Below are 23918 nucleotides of genomic sequence, written 5' to 3' on the forward strand. Positions count from 1 at the left end.
TGACTTTGATAATATATAGCAACCAAGTCATGGCAATGCAGTATTCCTCACATGTTGCACAGTGGAAGTAAATACACAGAGTAACCTTACCTATCACATCATGTCTTTCAAAAGGGTTTCATACTCTAGGCAGTTTTTACAATGTACTTGGAATGTAGCTATGTGGTGATCTAACTGTAAGGTCACCTGATGCCATGCTGCTCTTGGGGCATGTTTATGTAATAAAATGTATAGTGTGTCAGCATTCGTGCACCGCAATAAAACCCACTTCTGATATGGATTCCAGTATGCTGATGTCCTCACAAACATCTTACATGTTGCTGTTGTCCATTGGCAGGGGCACCTTCCTCTTATCAGCAGAACAGAGCATAGACGGGTATGTCCAATGAGGGTCAGTCTGTGGGATAACGTAAGTGTATGACTTCTCCTGTCAGTTAACAAGTAACACAAAGGTCGGTAGAATTCACTCCCTATCAGTGGTCTCGTGATGCCATAACAGAGTGGGACAATCCAGAAACTCACCAGGTATCACAGCTACACAGCTTTAGTTGCCCTCTAACTTGGCCCTATGTAACTAGTTACAGTTTTCTTCTGACATGCATTCTCCAGATGTTGTCTTGCCAATTCATCACAACATATAAGAGTCAGTTGTTTGCAGATCATAGGGTGACAAGTCCATCTGGCTCCCCAGACTGAGGGGCAGGGCTGACCATTCAAGTATGTCACAGACACCAAGAAGTGATTTGTGAGAGACATCCGTGGCCACTGAAGATTTGACGACTTGAACACTGTGTCTCTGTGTAGAGAACATAGTGAGGGGTTGTTAGTGGAGTGAGTTGCTTGAATTAGGTAAGCGATAAAACACAGGAAGTTAATAAATGAGGTGCTTTGCCTGTCAGAGTGAGGATCACATTCTCCCTGGCCATCACGAAGAAATAAATGACAGGGATACCGAGGGCTGGTCGTGAAGGAGAGAAAGCCTATGGGGGACTGAGGGTGCCATTAGGAGATACTGCTATAATAGGATCACAGATGATAACGACCATTGGTGAACTCCAACGTCAGTCAAGACTTGCGGCAGTAGTGGTAAGTGCTAGGGATAGGGACTCCTTAATCGCATACATGTGGGATTTGCTTTGTGCGATTAAACACAGAGAAAGGGAGATAAAGAGTCAAAATATCAGGAGTCAACACATAACACAAAGTAACATGGCAGCTTTGTAGGAGTCCCAGTGATCCAGAGAGAGTTCGCTCAAGATGACTCATCATGCAATGTGTGAGTTGGCGATTGAACAGTAATTGTTTCTGATGATGGGGAATCTGTGGGATGCAGTGCATCATATGCCCGAGGATTTCAAACAAATGGCCGGACATTCTGGCACAATCTTTCACTAGAAAGCCACATCTCGCTTGAAGTGCTTGGCACCTCTCGCTATAACAGAAGGTTTTCCCCAGTTTCCCAAATAGCCTCTGACTCTGTCCACTGGCCATACTGCTAACCACCACGGCCTACTAAGAGTGGATTACCAAATTGTATACCCCATGCAAACCGAAGCTACAAAGCCTCAATCTGTAGCTCTTGAACACTATATATATATATTTATATACATATATGTGGGGAAACAGATAATCTGCATTGTGTGGGATGTGGAACATCGGAGGCAGACTTTGTACACTTGGCATGGAACTGGCCTTATATCAATCGCTGCTGAAAAAGGGTCACGGGCACATTATCACCCATGAACTCTGGTAGGGTGGACCCCTTGCTGCACTCTCATCCCCTGGGCTTTGTTGAGAACCTGCAGCCTGCAATGCGGAAATCTATAGTGATATTAGCTAAAGGATAGGTGGCAACACGCTGGGGGAAGTAGCGCACACCCATGAAAACTCGAGGGATGTCGGGCTTGTTGTACTGAAAGAAAAAATGGACTACTATGAAACGTGAACTGTGCTGTCTGTTGATGCTGAATAAGAGATGTGCCACAGCTTTAATACAGAATATTAAAAGAAATAACAAATAGACCTGTGCTGGCAATTGGATGAAGTTTCAGGAAAGACAAGAACCTACTGATCACAGCACCTTCAATCTTAAGCCACCCGCAGTTGTGGCAGCACAAAAGCTATAGATTGAAATTCCTGAATAAATCTGAAACATTGATAATTAGCATTACACAAATATGGACCCAGTAAAGGGAAAGACCGTTCTCGCAACTGAGTATGCTTAAAATGAGGCACCCTCAAATGATTGGTAGCAATGAAAAGAATGTCTTAAGGAAAGAGGGGACATTTCCATACATGATATAATGGATGATTCAATGCACCATAAAATGAAGCTTCTTCTCTACTACAGCTTCTCTAGTGAACCAGTTGGGGTACAAAATCATCATGACAGTGAGCCTTGCATTAAATGCGGGCAGAGGAAATCTAAACCTTCTGAAGCTTTTAGTATGTTTCCAGACAAGTCCATGTAAGAAAGTTGTAGTGGTCCAGGCAGGAACCAATATTGGCAGAAAATGGCTGAGGCCCAATCCTTGCAACTAATCATAAAATGACAAAATAATGCAGAGGAAACCACATTGGACGAGTCCTTCATCAAACTGGGCTTCACTGGTGAGGGACAATGGTCTTGTCACTTGGACATTAGTCAGAGCCCTAGAGGTATGGATTACCATTAATGATTATTGTAAGCGATGTTATTAGTTGTGTAGGATGTGTAGGAGGCTGGCCTGGTTTGTAGTGGTACCAAGGGGTACTTACACTCTGCACCAGGTCCAGTTATCCCTTATTAGTGTAGAAGAGGTGTCTAGCAGCTTAGGCTGATAGAAAAGGGTAGCTTAGCAGAGCAGCTTAGGCTGAACTAGGAGACATGCAAAGCTCCCACTATACCACTGGTGTCATATGCACAATATCATAAGAAAACACAATACACAGATTTACTAAAAATAAAGGTACTTTATTTTTATAACAATATGCCAAAAGTATCTCAGCGAGTACCCTCAGTATGAGGATAGCAAATATACACAAGATTTATGTACAGAATACCAAAAATATGCAGTAATAGCAATAGAAAACAGTGCAAGCAATGTATAGTCACAATAGATTGCAATGAGAGCAAATAGGTATAGGGGCAATACAAACCATATACTCCAAAAGTGGAATGCGAACCACGAATGGACCCCAAACCTATGTGAGCTTGTAGAGGGTTGCTGGGACTGTAATAAAACAGTGAGGGTTAGAAAAATAGCCCACCCCAAGACCCTGAAAAGTAGGTGTAAAGTGCACCTAAGTTCCCCAGAGAGCACAGAAGTCGTGAGAGGGGAATTCTGCAAGAAAGACCAACACCAGCAATGCAACAACAATGGATTTCCAGACGAGAGTACCTGTGGAACAAGGGGACCAAGTCCAAGAGTCACACTCAAGTCGTGAGTGGGCAGATGCCCAAGAAATGCCAGCTGAGGGTGCAAAGAAGCGGCCACCGGATGGTAGAAGCTGTGGATTCTGCAAGAACGAAGAGGACTAGGAACTTCCCCTTTGGAGGATGGATGTCCCACGTCGTGAAGAAACTTGCAGAGGTGTTCCCACACAGAAAGACCGCAAACAATCCTTGGTAGCTGCAAGGGTCATGGTTAGGGTTTTTGGATGCTGCTGTGGCCCAGGAGGGACCAGGATGTTGCCACTTGCGTGAGGAGACAGAGGGGGCGTCCAGCAAGACAAGGAGCCCACTCAGAAGCAGGCTGCACCTGCAGAAGTGCCAGAACAGGCACTACAAAGAGGAGTGAACCAGAGCTCACCCGAAGTCACAAAAGAAGATCCCACGACGCCGGAGGACAACTCAGGAGGTTGTGCACTGCAGGTTAGAGTGTCGGGGACCCAAGCTTGGCTGTGCACAAAGGAAATCCTGGAAGAGTGCACAGGAGCCGGAGCAGCTGCAAATCACGCGGTACCCAGCAATGCATTCTAGCGTGGTGAGGCAAGGACTTACCTCCACCAAACTTGGACTGAAGAGTCACTGGACTGTGGGAGTCACTTGGACAGAGTTGCTGAGTTCCAGGGACCACGCTCGTTGTGCTGAGAGGGGACCCAGAGGACCAGTGATGCAGTCTTTTGGTCCCTGCGGTTGCAGGGGGAAGATTCCGTCGACCCACAGGAGATTTCTTAGGAGCTTCTAGTGCAGAGAGGAGGCAGACTATCCCCACAGCATGCACCACCAGGAAAACAGTCGAGAAGGCGGCAGGATCAGCGATACAAGGTTGTCGTCTTTTCTACTTTGTTGCGGTTTTGCAGGCTTCCAGCGCAGTCAGCGGTCGATTCCTTGGCAGAAGGTGAAGCGAGAGATGCAGAGGAACTCTGATGAGCTCTTGCATTCGTTATCTAAAGAATTCCCCAAAGCAGAGACCCTAAATAGCCAGAAAAGGAGGTTTGGCTACCTAGGAAGGAGGATAGGCTAGTAACACAGGTAAGAGCCTATCAGAAGGAGTCTCTGACGTCACCTGCTGGCACTGGCCACTCAGAGCAGTCCAGTGTGCCAGCAGCACCTCTGTTTCCAAGATGGCAGAGGTCTGGAGCACACTGGAGGAGCTCTGGGCACCTCCCAGGGGAGGTGCAGGTCAGGGGAGTGGTCACTCCCCTTTCCTTTGTCCAGTTTCGCACCAGAGCAGGGCTGGGGGATCCCTGAACCGGTGTAGACTGGCTTATGCAGAGATGGGCACCATCTGTGCTCATCAAAGCATTTCCAGAGGCTGGGGGAGGCTACTCCTCCCCAGCCCTGACACCTTTTTCCAAAGGGAGAGGGTGTAACACCCTCTCTCTGAGGAAGTCCTTTGTTCTGCCTTCCTGGGCCAAGCCTGTCTGGACCCCAGGAGGGCAGAAACCTGTCTGAGGGGTTGGCAGCAGCAGCAGCTGCAGTGAAACCCCGGGAAAGGTAGTTTGGCAGTACCTGTGTCTGTGCTAGAGACTCGGGGGATCATGGAATTTAGTGCACGCGTGTAATGGTGTCCCCGCACTCACAAAGTCCGGGGAATTTGCCCTGAACAATGTGGGGGCACCTTGGCTAGTGCCAGGGTGCCCACACACTAAGTAACTTAGCACCCAACCTTTACCAGGTAAAGGTTAGACATATAGGTGACTTATAAGTTACTTAAGTGCAGTGGTAAATGGTTGTGAAATAACGTGGACGTTATTTCACTCAGGCTGTAGTGGCAGGCCTGTGTAAGAATTGTCAGAGCTCCCTATGGGTGGCAAAAGAAATGCTGCAGCCCATAGGGATCTCCTGGAACCCCAATACCCTGGGTACCTCAGTACCATATACTAGGGGATTATAAGGGTGTTCCAGTATGCCAATGTGAATTGGTGAAATTGGTCACTAGCCTGTTAGTGACAATTTGGAAAGCAAAGAGAGCATAACCACTGAGGTTCTGGTTAGCAGAGCCTCAGTGAGACAGTTGGGCATCACACAGGGAACACATACATATAGGCCACAAACTTATGAGCACTGGGGTCCTGGCTAGCAGGGTCCCAGTGACACATAACAAACATACTGAAAACATAGGGTTTTCACTATGAGCACTGGGCCCTGGCTAGCAGGATCCCAGTGAGACAGTGAAAACACCCTGACATATACTCACAAACAGGCCAAAAGTGGGGATAACAAGGCTAGAAAGAGGCTACTTTCTCACAGGATGTGAGTCCTGCACAAGCATTACGTCCAAAATGATCTTCTTACTGGGATTCAAGCACCCCACTGTAGCATTTGACTCTCTCAGGGTAGTGAAGCCGAGCTGTTCAAGGCCTGCTCAAGGCAGGTGGCGTTAGCTAGTAATTTTAGTCCTTTGGCAGCAACAACAGTAGTCGATAAGTCATTGTCCAGTCAGTATGTTTTCTTTGAAAAAATGAAAAGTTTATTTATTACTTACACCGTACTATACGCTACACATTTAATTTACAAATATATACATCAGGCAGATGGAAATACATTTGATGACATTCTGAAATCACATTTGACTCCTAGTAAGTCATGACACCCATAATCACAATACACCCCACCGGTGTCAGATGCAACATCACAATATATTTGGGTGTCATTTGAAATGAAGCAAGCCTATTGGCTTTGTCTATGGGTCACCACCATACAATATAAGGCAAGCCTATTGGTTTTATCAAAGGGTCACCACATTATAAAGAACGATAACCACATTGTAAATATCATCATCATGTCAATGGGATCCTTATTGTTCATAAAATCATTACAATAAATACAAAAATTCTTGTCAGTAATGTATTTAAAATAAAGCCCTTAAAATCAAAATAATATGTATCTGAGTCTTCCTTTGAAGACCACAGGACCAACCGTTAGGGGTTCTACTATGCCTGCGCTGTAGAGCAAAAGCTCCAGATCTATGAGTGCTTGAAAATAAGGGAACATGTCTGTGGAAGACACAGGGTTATTTTGAGAAGTTACTCCTGGGGGCCTTGCAAGGCTTTATGGGGTGCTTCAGCCCAAGAAGGGTGAATATTTTATTAGCAGGATCTCCCTATGTGTGGCTTTGTGCTGTCAATTTTAATTTCCCTTTAGTTTTCTCTTTTGTGTATTGGAGGGTTTCTGAGCCCACTGGGCACTCAGGTGCAGTTAGTGCGATGTGGAGAGCTCACAGAGCCCACTCCCAGCTCCTGAAACTTTCTCCAGAATTGTGCTGACCAGTTGTGCCTTTTTTCCCATTAGGGGTAGGAGGTGGATCCCAAGGCCAAAAAAGTCTCTGGGCAGGGGGCCCAAATATGCCCAATAATGAATTAATTTTAATTGTTCAACCCCCTAGGCACCGGCCCATACCTAGGGTAGTTTTCAGCTACGTTTCTCAGCAAAGGTCATAGTCCTTAAAGCTTCATAACTCTGCCCTGTTGGGCCAGTTTCAACGATCTTGGGCTGATTGTACCCCTGGCGGTGAGATCTAGCCACCAGGGGGCCTCCAGACCACTGAAGGGTACTCTCTGTGGGGAACTGGATCCAATGGCTTCCTACACCTGTCTTCTCAGCTTTGCCCTCTACAGACCCCATGGACTCCTGGCCATCTTGCAGGGTATCTGGGGGTCAGTGGAGCCCAAGTCTCCCCCCGGCTCCTCAGGGGGCATAACGAGGCCTGCATCACAGAACCAAGAGAGACCCATCTAGTTCTCGGTCAGCTGAAGACAGGGTATTTTAGTCTATTAGGGGTATAATGTGACTTGTCCCTCCAGCTTGACATACTTTTGGTGTTATCACCGTTCAGGTCCAGGGTCTTGATCCCTGTCTCTCCTTTGTGTAGGGGTTTTTAAATGTTAAATGTGGGTGAAAAAAACATAGAGTGCCACATCACCCATCTACCCTGTCTCAACCCTCCTGCCCAGCATTTTGGAACAATCCAATATGATGTTGTAAGATTTTCCCTGCGAAGACCTCATTTAAGGATCTCAGCTCCACTCTTAGCTGACATCTCTGCCAGCTACCTTCACACCAAAACTTGAAAGGGGTGTAAAGATGGGGTTGAAAGATCCTGTATTTTGCTACAAATGTCTGGGCCTTCTCCTTTGTTCAGTGGGCCTGGGCTGACACAGACCAGGTGTAGGGCAACAGCTAATTAACACATGAAGGTTTTCAGGAACTGAGTCAAGCATTGATAATTGCTTGTTTTGTGTGCAGAGGCCATTGTTACCTCTGTTGGGAAACAGAGTAATTAACTTGGTCCAGTAGAGAGACTGTTAGAACTGAGGTTTCTGGTTGCCAGAGTATGCACCCTGTAAAAGCAGGAACCACCACTTCTAGTCAGGGTAAGCTAGATACACACTTAGAGACAACCTGTGCTCACCCTCTGGTAGTTTGGCGCAGTGCGGACAGGCATAACTAAAGAGGCAATGTGTAAAGCATTGGTGCAACACACACACAGAATAATACAATTGAAAGCACCAGAAAAAGACTCCAAATAAGACCAAAACAACAAGAATCCTATCAGTACTTGAGGTCATGCTAGAAATCCAAACTTCAGGCCGACCATGATGGAGAGCAGGCTGACTATAGGACTAATGCAGAGTCCGCTGAGAAAGTACCTTGGATAGAGCAAGCATTGATGTTGAGGAGAGATGCGATGCATCAGTTCTGATCCACGCAGTTGGGTAGATGGGTTGGTGTCGAGCCTCGCAGTGGGTCCCGCATTGGCATCGAACTCCACTGGAAAGTATGCAATGTGTAGTCTTTGAGTCACGCAGTGATGTCCTCGGATCTGTGCTGCATCGTCACCAAACCTCGCAGTCGTCAGCAAATTGGCAATGATTCAGCATCAGAGGGCAGCTGCGCACAGATTCGGATCCGTCCTTTCATGTACAGAAACAGCTGCAAAACCCATTTCTAAGGCCCAGAACTGAATTGGCACCTCAGGCAAGGGCAGGGCTCACAGATGGCAGTGTCCAGCGGCAGAGTTGCAGGCAGTTTTTTATGACCCTGAGACAGCAGGAGAACGGGGGCAAGCCAGCAAGCCCTTAGACTCATTCTGGGTCAGATGAGAGGGTCCAGTCCTTCCTCAGCAGGGTCCAGCCCTGTCATCAAACTGGCAATGGTTCGGCATCAGAGGGCAGCTGCGCAAGGATTCGGATGCGTCATTTCATGTACAGAAACAGCTGCAAAACCCATTTCTAAGGCCCAGGACTGAATTGGCACCTCAGGCAAGGTCAGGCCTCACAGATGGCAGTGTCCAGCGGCAGAGTTGCAGGCAGTTTCTGATGTCCCTGAGGCAGCAGGAGAACGGGGGCAAGCCAGCAAGCCCTTAGACTCATTCTGGGTCAGATGAGAGTCCTTCCTCAGCAGGGCAAAGATCATTAGGCAGCAGGGTGGCCCATCAAGGCAGAAAGAAGTCCTTTGTTAAAAGCAGTCCAGCAGTCTGGCACTCCTTGTAGCACAGCAGTTGTTACTCCTGGCAGAGTTCTTCCCAGGTCAAGTGTAAGTGCCAGCTTCCATCCAACCTTCCTGCCTAGGAAGAGCTATCAGACTTCAGATGAATACAAATGAGTGATCACACAAACTTAACCTACCTGTGTTTGTGGCTGTCTAGAGGGAATGCACAAAGTGTAGTTGTCACCCACGCCAGAAGTGTTTGGAGACAGACTGCAAGGCACGCAGAGAAGTGAGAGCAAAGAAAGGTCCACCTTCTAAAAGTGGCATTTCTAAAATAGTAATGTTAGTCCAACTATATCAGTAAAGACGATTTATCATTACCATTCCAATTATATAAAACTTGAGCTAGCTACTACTTTCTGATCAGGAATTACACCTTTAAAGTATATTAAGAAATTCCCAATGCTGGCCTATGAGAGAAGTAGGCCTCACAGTACTGAAAAACGACTTTGGGAGTTTTTTACTACCAGGTCTTGTAAAACTTATATGTAATAAAAGGGGAGGGTAAAGGCTTGGCAAGAGGTTTTAAATGCCAAGTTGAAGTGGCAGTGAAACTGCATACACAGGCTCTGCAGTGGCAGGCCTGAGACATGTTTAAAGGGTAATGTAAATGGGTGCACAATCAGTGCTGCATGTCCTCTCATCGCATTCAATTTACAGGCCCTGGGTATATGGTATACCACTTTATAAGGGACCTACAATTAAATAAATATAACAATTGTGTATTCACCAATGTTACCATGTTTAGGAGACAAGCACATGCACTTTAACACTGGTCAGCAGTGGTAAAGTGTTCAGTCTTAAAGCTAAAAACAGATACAAAAAATGTTCAAAAAGTTTGGGGGAAGACTAATCTAAGGCTTGCAGGCCTAACAGAGACTAAAAGCCACCTTGTAAATACAGCCCCTTCACATACAGCCCTTTGCTTTGAAGGGGCGTGAAATGGGTGTTGCTGTGGGCGTGCCACAGCAACACCCATTGCATTTTGACTCTGCCTCAGATTTATGAGATTTCGTAAACCTGAGGCAGTGCCAAAGTCTAACGCCACCCCAGGGGTGGCGTTAGCAAGGAGCAACGAAGAGGAATACATTTATTCCTCCTTGTTTTTTGCTTTTTCTATGTGTGCTGCATTCTGCAGCACGCACAGAAAGAGCAAAATGCCAGACATGATTGTTTATGTGTGGGAAAGTGTCCCTTCCTGCACATAAACAATCATTTCAAAATGACGCTTTGGCACTTCCTTGTGTGCTGCATTGTGCCAAATCGATGTTAGTGATTGTTAAGTGCAGGAAGTGACACCCTCCCACACATAAACAATCAAACCCCTCAATGCAGACATCCTCGCACAATGGCAGCTTAATTTAGCGCCAGAGCAGGAGACAACACAGGGGTGCGTCGTATTCAATTAAATGCAGTGCATCTCTCCATTGTGAAAATGACAGAGCGCAGCGCTGCCAATTGTAGCACAGCTTCATCATTTTCTTTTAAATATGGACCTCTGTCTCTGTCTCAGTACACACCCACAAAAGAGTAAGACAATTGCAGTTCACAAATTAAACTTTTAAAGTTACTACAGACCTGAAGGTTTGAAAACAGGTGTAAAAGTACTCCAGCATAAAGTGTCATTTTATTATTTTAAAAAATTGGAACATCAACTTAGGGCCTTATTTAGAATTTGGTGGACAGAATACTCCGTCTCAAACATGGTTGATTTTCTCTCCGTCATATTACAAGTGCATTAAACCTGTGCACTTGTAACACGGTAGGCAGTATACCTTCCATGTTGGTGATGGAGTATCCTGTCGCCCAAGTGCTAAATAAGGCCCTTAATTTTGAACAAATCATTTAAGCCTGTAAACATTTATTAAAATTTAAAAGTAATTAAAAGTAAAAGCACATATATTTGAACAAATCTTAATAAATAATAAATCAAAATAAAAACGTTAGGGTGGGTTGTTTTGTACTGTTTAAAACTATTATTTGCAAAATAAATGAACACATTTAAATTATAATAATTACATTATATGTTTGCAGAAATACCTTGTACTGTCAATCAGCAGAAAAACTATCAATGTCATAAAGTTTAGTAGCATAGTGTCAAAGTCTGGTTAACACTTGTTATTGAACTTGTAGTTGCCGTGTTCCCTGATCCAGTTAGCAAAATCCGATGACAATAAAAACACTCTGGCAGAAGGGGATTGACCTGACATGCACGTATGATATTCTGATTTGTGTGACAAAGCTAGATTTCACGAAACTGGAGGTGGAAGCAGGAGCCAGGAGGTCAGGCGACAAGCCTATGGTCAGTGAGGCTATCCCTGACCTAATGAGTTGCCGGGTCATCAGCGGAAGAGTAAAGTATGGCATGAAAATACCGCAATTTTAACTTGGATGACGCAGGCTCTGTAAGGGAGAGAGAGAAAAGTTAATATAATTGGACAATTGCATATACAAATTGCAAAAAATTAAAATGCTGTCATAACCCCTTTCTTGCTTACCTATTGTTTGTGCTGCTTTTGTCTGCCATTTCCCTCTCTGTAGGTTGATAATGTGCATAACTGCAGGTGAGTTTATGTATATGATATATATCTACTTAGGCAAGAAGCCATGCTCGGTGTTGAAGCCAAGGTTGGCCTTGTATTGCTAAGTGGATGCCAGTCATGTTGATCAGAAAAGTATCAGGCTGCAGGGTGACTTCATCCGAAAGCTAAATCTCTTGGCACAGACCACGTCCTGGTTTTGTATAGTATTGTAACTATAAGGATTTTATTCCCAAGTAGCCAGTTCCTGGTGGAAGTGTGATTGCACACCTAGATTGTGATAGAGCGGTCCGTACTAATAATTTACCTGTATTCGGACGCTCTTTAGGCCGATGAATCTTTTGACTAAGTGGGAACTCTCCGTACTCTTGTATCGATCAATTGCATCAAATCAATAATCAATAACGAACATAAGCAATACCCTGAACAACATAACACTTAACAATTAATCCAGAATACATTTTCGGCGAACCCTGACCTTTCAGTCAGGAATAACCACACCTGTTTATTCAAAGTTAGTGAATTTATTTCCCTATATTAACAAAGCTAGCACAATATAAATGTGTCTCAACACCAAATGATAAACATAAATGAACATTAATAGCTGTCCATAACGGTGGAACAAGTGCAATCTATGTAGCATTTGAATCACAAGGCATTCGATAATAGCAATGCCAAGCACTAATACGATAATCTGTAATGAACTAATTGCATACATTTAGTCAGCATAACAAGGTCTCAAATTGCATCGTGCAACAGAAGGAATCCTCATCTAACCTCAAATTAGCATCAGCATGTGGGACTTCATGCGAAAACAATTTAGCAACATTAATTTAGAAAACTCCTAACTAGGGATCTTGTCAAAAATCAGCAGTTGGTTACCTAAAAGAAACACAATGCAATTGTACAATTTCCTTTCATATTTACCAATTACGATCAGCATACAAGGAAGTCTTCGTCTCACAGGTACCGTTTCTCGATCAGCATGGGTACCGTTTCGATCGGCATGGGACGGGGCTAAGGGGCAGGGGTGGACGGGGCAGTTGCCTCACGGCGGCAAGGTAAAACTACTACTTCATGCAAGGGGATCAAAGTTAAAGTCTCTAGGGCAAGAATCATTTAAAGTCTCTTTCTCTCGATTAGAGAAAGCATCAAAGTATCTCTCAAAATGGCGTCGCAGCAAAGTGGGCCATAATAGCTACGAAGTCTGCAAAATGGCGGGATGTCCAGTAATGGCCGCTTTCCTCTCGTGCACCTGGTTTTTATAGACAACAGTTCAAATCCGGTAGGGTCTTCCATTGGAGGGTTCATAGGTTAGCTTCAAATTGTCCAATCAAAAATAACAGTTCTCAAGCTTTTACTTAAGCATACATTATCCTTGGAGATGGGTACGCAAGTTGCAACATTTTATACCAATTAGCTCACTTTCAGAGCCTCCATTGTCCGCACCTGCAGATCGACCTTGGAGTAAAGAGAAAAATGCAAAGCTGGCACGAAACTTTAAGATAAGCATGTGAACGATCTCAGTGGAAAAGTACAGCTTCAAGCAAAATACACGTTTAATAGCACATTGGAAAAATACGAGCATCTAAACCGTGAGACCAGGCAACTAGGCCAAAGCCTCCGCTAAAGTAATGCTAAGCTAAAACATTTCAAACAAGCAAATCGTAGCACACGTTTATGATTATGTCGGATTAGTGCAATTCTAATACATCACGTTATATAAAGCACGCTTATAAATGTTGGCAAACTACTCTAAGGGCACATTTTGTCCCCGTACAATCTTTATTAGTTCGGTTAAAGTCACACATGATTATTTCAACACTACGTTTAAGCGCTAATAAATGTAAAACCTTCATTTCTGCTTCATCAATCCCTCCTCTGATGACTACTTATCATCACACCAAACCATGCCCACAAATTTTATTCCATTAAAATTCTGTCAGTTCTCTTTTCCTTTTAGTTCCCCTAGTTGTCGCTTTGTATTCTTCTGCCATTCTTTTCATTATTTTCTCCTCCTTCCTTCTTTTAATTCTTTCCATTATCATTATTATTCCCCTTTTTATTCCCCAAATTCCAAATACGCAAATTATAACTATCATAATTCCCTCTATTATTTTTAGCAATATTCCATTCCAAATTCCCCCAATCCAATGTCCCACTGAAGCAAGTCCTTTTCCAACCTTCTCCCACACTCCTGGTTCTTTCAGTTCCTTCAAATCTGCACTTTCTTTTGTTAGATTAGCAAGCATAGTTTTAATCTTCACACTATTGTCGGGAATATACGTACAACAGTGGCGCGCACCAAGCATTTTGCAAACGCCGCCATCCTTTGCTAAAAGAATGTCTAAAGCAAGCCTATTTTGAAGAGTCATAGCTCTTTCCGCTGCAAGTTCAGCATCTATCAGGATTATAGCACCTGAAAACTTTGTCAACATGTTATCCACTATAGTAGACAACTTTCTTATTTTGATGGAATTCAACACAACTCCCAATGAAGGAATCATGGCTCCAAATATATCTCCTACCACAGCAGCTGCGGTCTCTCTTTTCTGGATACGATGGGATCCAGATGTCTTTTGAATCATCGATAGGTCATCCAGTTGATAAACCTTTGGGAACACTATACCCAAATAACATCTCCCCCACCATCCCTTTGGAAGACGATAATAGGCATTATACCCACAAATGTAATATACACCTGGAATGACAGGGTCAAGTCCGTTCATCATGAATGTCCATTTGGCCTTAAAGATAAACGTATGTTTACACTCACTCGCTCCTACAAAAATATTGTCATAATAAGATTCACCTCGATATATACAAAATTTCCCTACATGCCAAGCATCTAAAGCTATTCTCCCTTGTGTCTTTATTGCAGCAAAATCATAATTATCTACTGAAGTCCTCTTATGTAGCTCTTTTTCTAATTTCGCATTCATTTGTGCCCTTCTATCATCTGTACGATCTAAAAAGCTTATTTCTACTGCAGAGAGCGAGCAGGTAAGATTTTCCCTATGAGCGTGAGCCGTTTCAAAAGGTAGCATTGGCTCGAAAAATTCCCTCATTATTTTAGCATCCCAATCCTTAGCAATCTGGCTTAGCTGCGCTATTATAGGAACATATGCAAAGGTAACATCATAATTCGAGTAAAAATACTGTATGTTAGTTTGACCATAAAATCTAGACATTATTATACTACATGTAATCCCGTATGGAAGAGGCATGTGGTGATATGTCACCCCTTCCTTTACTGAAGTCGGTATCTGTGTACACACATAACAATCTTTCGCATCCATTGTCTCAACATATTCTGTTAGCAAGCGATAGAAAACATTATATGAAAGCTCTTTCTTATCATGCAAAAGTCTCTCATCTATTTCTAATCTTTTCAATGCGGTTAGTTCAGTGACAGTAACAGGAGCAAAAGTAGAAGCATCGATTCTCTCATTCTCACCCTTACCATGCATTCCAAGTACAATTGCCATTATTATTAGTACACATGCAATTATCAAGCCTATACACACATATTTACAATATTTCTTTCTACTGTTTTGCGTCATGATCTGTATAGAATCAGAGAGCTAGAAGCACCTATAAATGAAACTATTTAGCAATTCAGTTACAAAGCTGAACGAGCGCAATGTTCACACAGTCTTCTTCAAGAGGCCAGTCACTTATCGGTTAGCAGCATTTGTCTCAATTCGGCAATAACTCAGTCTTTATCAGTTTAGCAAATGTCTCATCCGGTTTAGCAATGTCTCAGCTGGTTGTTTGTTTCACGTTATATTGTAGCAGGCGATGTCATTTATCACCCTTTCAATCAACACTGTCCATAAAACTTTTCTTTTCTATTGGTATCTCTTCTTCTTCGTTCTCGATGCTTAGAGATACAAACTCGTCAGTCCAATCGTCATTGACTGCATATGCCCATTCTGGACCGGAATATCTCCTGTTGGGTATCCTTTTCCTTTTCAATTTTGCCTCTCTTTTCGATTCCGCCTCGCTGGTACTTTCCTCTTTTGTCAAGTCTTTTCCTTCACTTGAGGTTGGTACCACGACAGACACTTCCTTTCTTTTCTCTTTCACTTTTGGCCTTTCTCCGTCGTTCAAACCTTCTCCAGTCCTTTGTTTAACTGGTGATATATTTAGTCTCCTCTTTGCACCATGTCCATTTGACGGACCTGCGACCTTTTCTGTAGAAGCTTGAACTTTCTCGTTCTGTTCTGCCTTGTCCCCTCCTTCTGGGGAACCAATCACGTTCTCTTTTTCTTTTCCTGTATCGTCTGCTTCTGGGAAAGCCCTCTTCTGATCAGGCTCTCCTGCTTTTTCACCTTTTTCGAGCCCTTCGTCACCGTTACTTTCGTCAGGCTCTGTATCACTTTCAGCTGCTTCAGGTTCTTTGTCACCTTCGGCTGCTTCAAGCTTTTTGCTACCCTCAGCTGCTTCAGGCTCTTTGTCACCTTCAGCTTCTTCGTCGCTGTCTGAACTTTCTCCTTGGTCTTCCCCAAGTGAGTCGGACTCTTCGCCCTCCAATAATATCCCTCTCTCTCCTGCTTCTGCCTGTTCTCTTTCAGTTCGGTTTTGTTCTGTCTCAGCACTCAGCACTGTTTTATCAGGCACTGGCAATTTCAGCGCTTCAACTTCCTCATCTGTGGGACACAACACTTTCTTTGTGTGACTGGCGTGAATCCAGTTGGGAACCCCCGCACACTTCACAGCGGTAGTTGTCGTCAGGATCACTTGGAAAGGGCCTTTCCAACGGGGTTCCAGACACGACTTCCTCACGTGCTTCTTTACCACGACCCAGTCACCTGCTTTCAGTGCGTGTCCTGGACCTTGGATCGGTGGCAAGGTGGTTGCTTCCACCTGGTGAGAGAAAGAGCGGACCACGTCAGCCAGACCTTTGCAGTAGTCTAACACCATATCATCTGTAATATTCAAAAGCGCGTTTGCGGGAACTGCAGGAAGCCTCATAGCCCTGCCCATGAGAATTTCATGCGGAGACAATCCAGTCTTTCTATCAGGAGTGTTTCTCATTGACATTAGCGCCAAGGGCAATGCGTCAGGCCATTTCAAATTTGTCGATGCACATATTTTCGCCATTCTCGATTTCAGTGTACCATTCATCTGCTCCACCAATCCTGATGCTTCAGGGCGATAGCTACAATGCAGTTTTTGCTCAATGTTCAGCGCTTCGCAGAGTAACTTTATCACCTCGTTATTGAAGTGACTTCCCCTATCTGATTCTAAAGAGATCGGGAATCCGAAACGTGGTATCAACTCTCTCAACAATAGCTTTGCAACTGTAAGGCTGTCATTTCTACGTGTGGGGTATGCCTCAATCCAGTGACTAAAAATGCACACAATCACCAACACATACTTCAGACCTCCATGCACAGGCATCTCAATGAAGTCTATCTGCATTCGACTAAATGGGCCACTGGCCCTGCCAATGTGGCTGGCGTTCACAACTGTTCCCTTTCCTGGGTTCATCTGCTGGCAAGTGACACATCGATGGCAAACTGCCTCTGCAGCTTGACGAAATCTGGGGTTAAACCAATCAGTTTTGAACAATCTTATCATGGCATCTCTCCCTAGGTGAGCTTGCCCATGATAGAACCGCGCAAGCTGTGATAAGAGACTGTTTGGCAAAACAAATTTTCCCTCATTTGAAACCCATAACTCATCTGGTCTCTTTATACACTGTGATTTAATCCAGGAATCTCTCTCATCCTCCCTGGCAATGCTTTTAGTTCATCTATTGTATCTACGACCTTTAAGGCAAATGCTTCAGCTGGTTCGAGTTCTGGTTCACTTATCGAATTCCATTCATCTCTGAGTAATATACAGTTCAAGGCACAAAATCTTGCGACTTGATCCGCATATGCATTTCCCAGAGAAACATAGTCCTGTCCTTTTGAATGAGCACTACACTTTACCACTGCAACTTCGGCTGGCATTTGAATGGCGTGTAACAGTTCCCTTATTCTCTCCCCGTTTTTCACTGGGGATCCTGAAGAAGTCAGGAAACCTCTCTGTGACCATAGTTGTCCAAAGTCATGCACAATCCCAAACCCATACTGACTATCAGTGTAAATGGTGACTTTCATCAATGCAGACAGTTGACATGCTCTTGTAAGGGCCACAAGTTCTGCTACTTGTGCAGAATAGACTCCTTGAAGCCATCCCGCTTCCAAGACACCTGTTACAGTACATACAGCATATCCTGCTTTCAAAATTCCCATCCCATCTCTTAGACATGAACCATCAACAAAAACAATTTGGTCATTTTCATCAAGCTTAGTATCCTTAATGTCAGGTCGAGGTTTTGTGCAAAATTCAGTCACCTGAAGGCAGTCATGCTCGACGTCTTCAGCGTTCTCAATTTCAGCATTTTCACCAGGAAGCAAGGTTGCTGGATTCAACGTAGTGCACCTTTTCAGCTGCACATTCGGTGAGCCCAGAATTATCGTTTCATACCTTGTGAGTCTTGCTCCGGTCATGTGTTGCGTTCGGGAGCGGGTCAAAAGTATCTCAACTGAGTGAGGGACCATGACTGTTACTGGGTGTCCCATCACTATTCCTTCACTCTGAGTGAGAGTGATACCAACTGCTGCTACGGCGCGCAAACACCCTGGGAGTGCTGCTGCGACCGGATCCAAAGTAGCTGAAAAATACGCTACTGGTCTGTTTATGCCACCATGGGCTTGAGTCAAGACAGACAAAGAACATGCATCACGTTCATGACAAAACAATGTGAAAGGCTTCGTGTAATCAGGCATACCTAAAGCTGGAGCCCTACACATGCACTCTTTCAATTCAACAAAAGCATCCATCTCATCTCCTTTCAGTTCAATTTGATCCAAGGCATCCTTCTGGGTCAGTTTCAGTAAAGGCTTTGCTAGAGTCGAGAAGTTGGGAATCCACTGGCGACAGTAGCCCACCATTCCCAAAAACTTCCTCACCTCCCTCCTTGTCTTGGGTGGACTCATTTGAAGTACACTTGTTATTCTTTCCTTCATTATTCTCCGTGACCCTTTCTCTATCTGGTGACCCAAGTATTTCACTTTCTTCTGACAGAACTGCAATTTGGAAGGAGACACCTTGTGTCCATTCCTTCCCAAATGGTTCAACAGAGCAATGGTATCGGCTGTGCAGCCACTTTCTGTCTTTGATGCAATCAGTAAGTCATCAATGTACTGTACTAGGGTTGACTCAAACGGCAATTCTAATGCTTCCAAATCTTTCTTTAGAATCTGATTGAAGATTGACGGTGACTCAGAAAACCCTTGAGGAATTCGACACCAACTGTATACTCTGTCTAGGAATTTGAAACAAAAGAGGATTTGGCTGTCCTCATGAAGAGGCACAGAAAAGAATGCTTGTGACAAGTCGATGACTGAGAACCATTCGGCATCGCAAGGGACTTGAAACATTATCACAGCTGGATTTGGTACGACAGGGCAACACTTCACTATGATGTCATTTATTTTCCTCAAGTCCTGCACAAGTCGGACCTTTCCACTTGGCTTTATTAGTCCCATTATTGGTGAATTACATGGACTGCTTAACACTTCTTTCAGTACTCCCTGCTTTACAAATTCGTCAATAAGTTGGGCAACTTTCATGAGGGTGTCTTGTGCCATGTGGTATTGTGGGGTCTGGGGAAGGATTGCATTGGGCTTTACAGTCACTTTCACTGGTTCCACTCCTTTCATCAATCCCACCTCTTTCCCTGTCATATCCCACACTTCCTTTCCGACTGTTTCCCGTAATTCGGCTGGAATATCTTCTTCAGTTATCATCGGGAAAAGACAAATCAGAGGATATTCTTCATCGACAGTTTCCATCTCATCCCCCTCTACACTGTCCTCTTCTTCCCCATCACTGCTCGTCTGGATTGTTATTCCTTCGTTCGAACACATGATCGAACAACCCAATTTGCACAATAGGTCTCTCCCTAACAGTGCTATTGGGCTTGAGTCACATATCACAAACTGATGCACCCCTTGATAGTTACCGATGCTGACTGGTACCGGATCCGTTATTGGGTTCGTCAGGTGCCTGTTTGCTACTCCCACCACTTGAACTGTCCTCCCTGAGAGTGGCAAATTTGGTACTTCACTGCTCTTAACAGTTGAACGTGTGGCTCCTGTGTCAACCAAGAATGAAACACGATGACCCATTACTCTTCCCTCTACGTACGGACCCTTTTGATCAACTTCCAAGGATGCTGCAAGCACACAATCTCCTTCTTCTTCTGAACTTTCACTCTCCCATACATTGTTTATTCCACTCTCACTGTGTAGTGGGAACTGTTGTACTGTGCCATTTGTACTCATTACCTGACCCGAGACCTGTGGAGGAACCATCACTTGCTGCTGACTCATTGGTGCCAAAGGTATTTGCATTTGCTGATTAGGTACCATGGGTAACTGCTGTTGCATTGGCTGCATTTGCGTCATCTGCATACGAGGCATCTGCATCTGCTGCGGCTGCATAGGTTGTAATCCCTGCAACTGATTTACGGTCTGAAAATTTGGGTTTGGACATTTCATTTTCGGTCCCCTCATTGTCTGAAATGCATTGACATCATTGTTTTGCTGACCAACACCTGCACCTGCACCTACACCTTCCTGCACCACCATCGGGCACTCGCGTTTCCAATGACCGACAATTCCGCACACGTGACACGGCATCACCTTCTTCATCGCCTGCACACCAGTCACAACAGTGTTCAAATCCGGACCATTATTCACAAAACCTCCTCTGCCTCTGCCTCTGGCCTGTGGCTGAAACATCATATTTCCCTGCAATTGCGGCTGCGGTTGCGGTACCTGCTGTTGGAACCCTTGCATCCCTTGCAAACCTTGCAGACCTGTCTGAGCTGCTTTAAGTTGCATCATCATCACCTTCTCTTTCAACCTTTTCTGTTTCACTTCAATTTCGTCGCTACAGTATTTCGCATAATTCAACACCTCATCAATCGGTTTCGACTGCCAACAAATCAAATGCGACTTTATCATCTGACTTATCTCTGGTCTCAGCCCTTCCACAAATCTAAACACAAAATTAAGCATGTCCTTCGCCTCTATTGTTTCCGTGCCACTGTAGTTCTTAAACGCCTTCAACAACCTCTCATAGTAACTATGAATCGACTCTTTAGCCTCTTGGGCAGTTCGATCGATCTTCTGCCAATCCACATTTTTCGCGGCAACTTTCGTCTTCAAATGCTCAATCACTTTATAGTACAGGCTCATCACCATAGGTGATGGTGCACCCGTCTCCCTGTCTCTCTCTGGTTCACTTGTCGGCCAACCTACAGCTCTTTTGCAATCCTCCCACAAATCTGCTGGAACCACAATCTCAAAGAGAGTGTTCAGGTCTTCCCAGAGACATTTTGCAAGCTTCACAAACCTATCAGTCTGTTGATACCATTCAATCGGCTTCTCTCTCAGTTTGGGAAAGTCATCCGTAAAAGACTGAATGTCGCTTCTGTGCCATGGTACATGTATTCATTTTCCCCCTGCTGTCTCCCTCATTGGTAACATAGTTACTGCCTCGCTACTCTGTGGTCTTTTCTCATCGTGCTCTGTAGCACTGTCCCTCCTCTTTTCCTTTCTCTTTACCCATCTGCTTTCCCACTTGTCTAAGCACCTCCACACTTGTGCACTCTGCAGCAATTCTCTAAGGTGCGCCTTCATGCCTGCTGACCTCATGTGTTCAAAATCTGTGGTCCCAAAATCCAACCTATAGCTCCTGCTCAAGTGTTTCGTCTTGTCTATATCAACCCCGTTTTTGTCAGCTACTTCCTGCAAGCTTTTGTGTACCTTGTTCACTTTTTTTGTTATCCTGGGACATAGATACCTCAGCTCTTCTTCCGAGTAGGACTCTAACCTATTCACACCCATAGTCCCTTCCACCAATTCTTGTGCTTCCATGTTCAACCTCATCCTATTCACATAATCTTCTCCCTTCCCACTGTCCGAGCTTTGTGTGGAATTTAGACTGTTGAACCATTGTGTCAGCTGTTGCGCATTCAACCCCATCAGTGTAGCGTTCACATCGACTGCCATTGATGGTTGCGGCAACTTTTCAGTGTTCGATGACAGAGGTATTATCAGTGGGGGACTCGACCTCACCAGTGTCGACTGAGCACATATGGGACTAAACTCCATCAAGGTCCCAGATCCTGTTGGCTGAGCCGCTATCGGAGTTATCCCTGGAGTGTTTTCTATGCACCTCCTCTCTGTCCCATTCTGCAGCATTGATCCCTGACTGCTCATACCTAAGTTAGGCTGACTGTACAGAGGTACCGGTGGACCTACAGTAATGGGTAGTGATATCGCATCTGGGTTTTGTCCATTTCCCACGTTCTGAGGCACGTTCATTCCCAAACTATGGGTCATCATTGCTGGCATGGCCATCTGACTCCCCGTCATCTGAGCATGTGCGTTTCCCCCCTGCATCTGCTTCTGAGGCATCAAAAACTGAGTTGATTCAACTTGTGCCAATGTCGGGTTGTGACCATTCTGTACTCCCCTTACGGTTGGATCTAGAATCATTCCTGCACCGTTGTCACTGCTGTAGTACCCTGGGATCTGCGGCTGATAATTTTCTGCTGGTTTCAACATGGGCACATCTGGATATATTCTCCTAACCTGCGGTATCTGCGGGGTGAACAGTAGACTCGGGTCCTTAGATCCCGATGAAGCTCCTGAACTCTGAGTTTCACCGTTCTGTACCGATGCCGGAGGGGCAGAACTGGTACTTGGACCTTGTCCACTCTCCGCATAAGGTGGTGGACGGTTGTTCAGCAATTGCATTATTAACTCCTCATCCTCTAACTCCTCTTCTCTTCTCAACTTTTCCTCGTCCTCTTTATCCTTGGAACTCCTCCTGTTTGTCTTACAGGTAGCTTTCTTACCTGTCTCCTCTTCTTCCTTAGTAATTGCGGGGAACAATTTTATCCCCTGCAGTACATCTGACCTCCACACCTTCTGTGCATTATCCCACCTAGCGTCCGCTAGTGTCTTTTCTACCTTTCTTATCCTGTTCTCGAACTTATTTTGCTGCTGCTGTCTAGCCATCAGTTCCCAAATTGCTAGCGCCTCAAACTGTGCTGGCCTTGGAGGTACCTTCATGTCGTACATCGTGAATCTCAAATTCTCTAGGATCCTTATATTGAATGTCCCATGAATCGGGAATGCTACGCTCCCATGCTTCTCTGTCAACTTGTGCCATTGCTTTAGCCAAAGACACGGAGCTACCCCCTTTTCCTCCATTACAATGTAAGCTGGTGTACCTTCGGGTGGCGTCTCCTCTCCTACGCTCACTTTAATGTAAGACTCCCCCTTCATCGCACTCCTTAATGCTTTAAAGAATTTAATTTCCTCGTCTTTTATTTCACAAAATTTGTAATCAATAGGTGACTTTAATTCCCGGAATACTCTTCGCTTGCCTTTCCCCTTCCAAACGAGCCCCACGGACTGCGTCCAATCCGTGCGCGACCCTTCTCTCCAACCAACCTATCCCAGCGCGGCTCCTAGTGACGTCACACTCACACACACTGCGGCTGACAAAGCCTCGCGGCTAGTCCTCCTTCACTCAGCTCCTCTCGTAACAACTTCTTGCATGTATCGCGAGCTACCAAAAATAAAACAGATCTGTCGGTTTACTACAGGAAGGGTAACACAATCGCTTCAGGACCTTAGGGACTTTTCACTAGCCTCGGCCGCTATTCCGTCTTTCTCGGTCCCCACGTTCGCAAGCAAATCTGACCCGCAGACCTACTCTCAACTTGTCAATGATCTATTCTAGTGCACTTAGAATCTTGTCAAAGCCCGAAGTCGAAGTTCCTTTCACTCCCTTAACACACGTACCGACTCGTTGACCACGCCCGATCAACCTACTAAACCGCCCAGACCACAACATGGATCAACATACTCCGGAGTCTCTTGACCTCGCAGGGCCCGTCTCAACAACAACAACCACGTGGACCTTTTTATGCACAAAGCGCCACACGCACATGAAGTTCGACGACTTCCCTACTCTCACACTCGGAGCCGCACCTCCGCTATTTCTATGAAGTTCGACGACTTCTCTACTTCTACACTCGGAGTCGCACCTCCGCTATCATCTATAAAGAAAAAAATTCTCGCAACCTTCTCACACAATCTGCGGCAATAAGCTGTGCAAGCGCAAAATCCTAACTTCACTCATACCCTCACTAGTACCGCCAACGCCAATTCCATACCCCCATTCTCTTCATTCGCAAGCTCCGAGATCCCGGGAAAGTCGCGGTGGACCTAGCCCATCATCATTCTGTCAATCTGTTTTACCCAAGAAAAATCTAATTCAACTTCTCGAGTGGGGTCTCAAAATGCGTACTCGTTAATTCAACACCATGTACTTTAAGAGTACAGGGTCCCAAAAGACGAAACCATCCTCTGCTACCA

At 44.9% G+C, this 23918-nt stretch overlaps 1 protein-coding gene across 1 annotated transcript in view; it reads left to right on the plus strand.

Annotated features, from left to right (window-relative positions):
- Positions 1-23918, plus strand: part of LOC138303905 (opsin-5-like) — a 580436-nt gene that overhangs the window by 431668 nt on the left and 124850 nt on the right. The window lies entirely within an intron of this gene.

The sequence above is a fragment of the Pleurodeles waltl genome, chromosome 7 (genome assembly GCF_031143425.1).
Source record: "Pleurodeles waltl isolate 20211129_DDA chromosome 7, aPleWal1.hap1.20221129, whole genome shotgun sequence".
Classification (NCBI taxonomy): Eukaryota; Metazoa; Chordata; class Amphibia; order Caudata; family Salamandridae; genus Pleurodeles; species Pleurodeles waltl.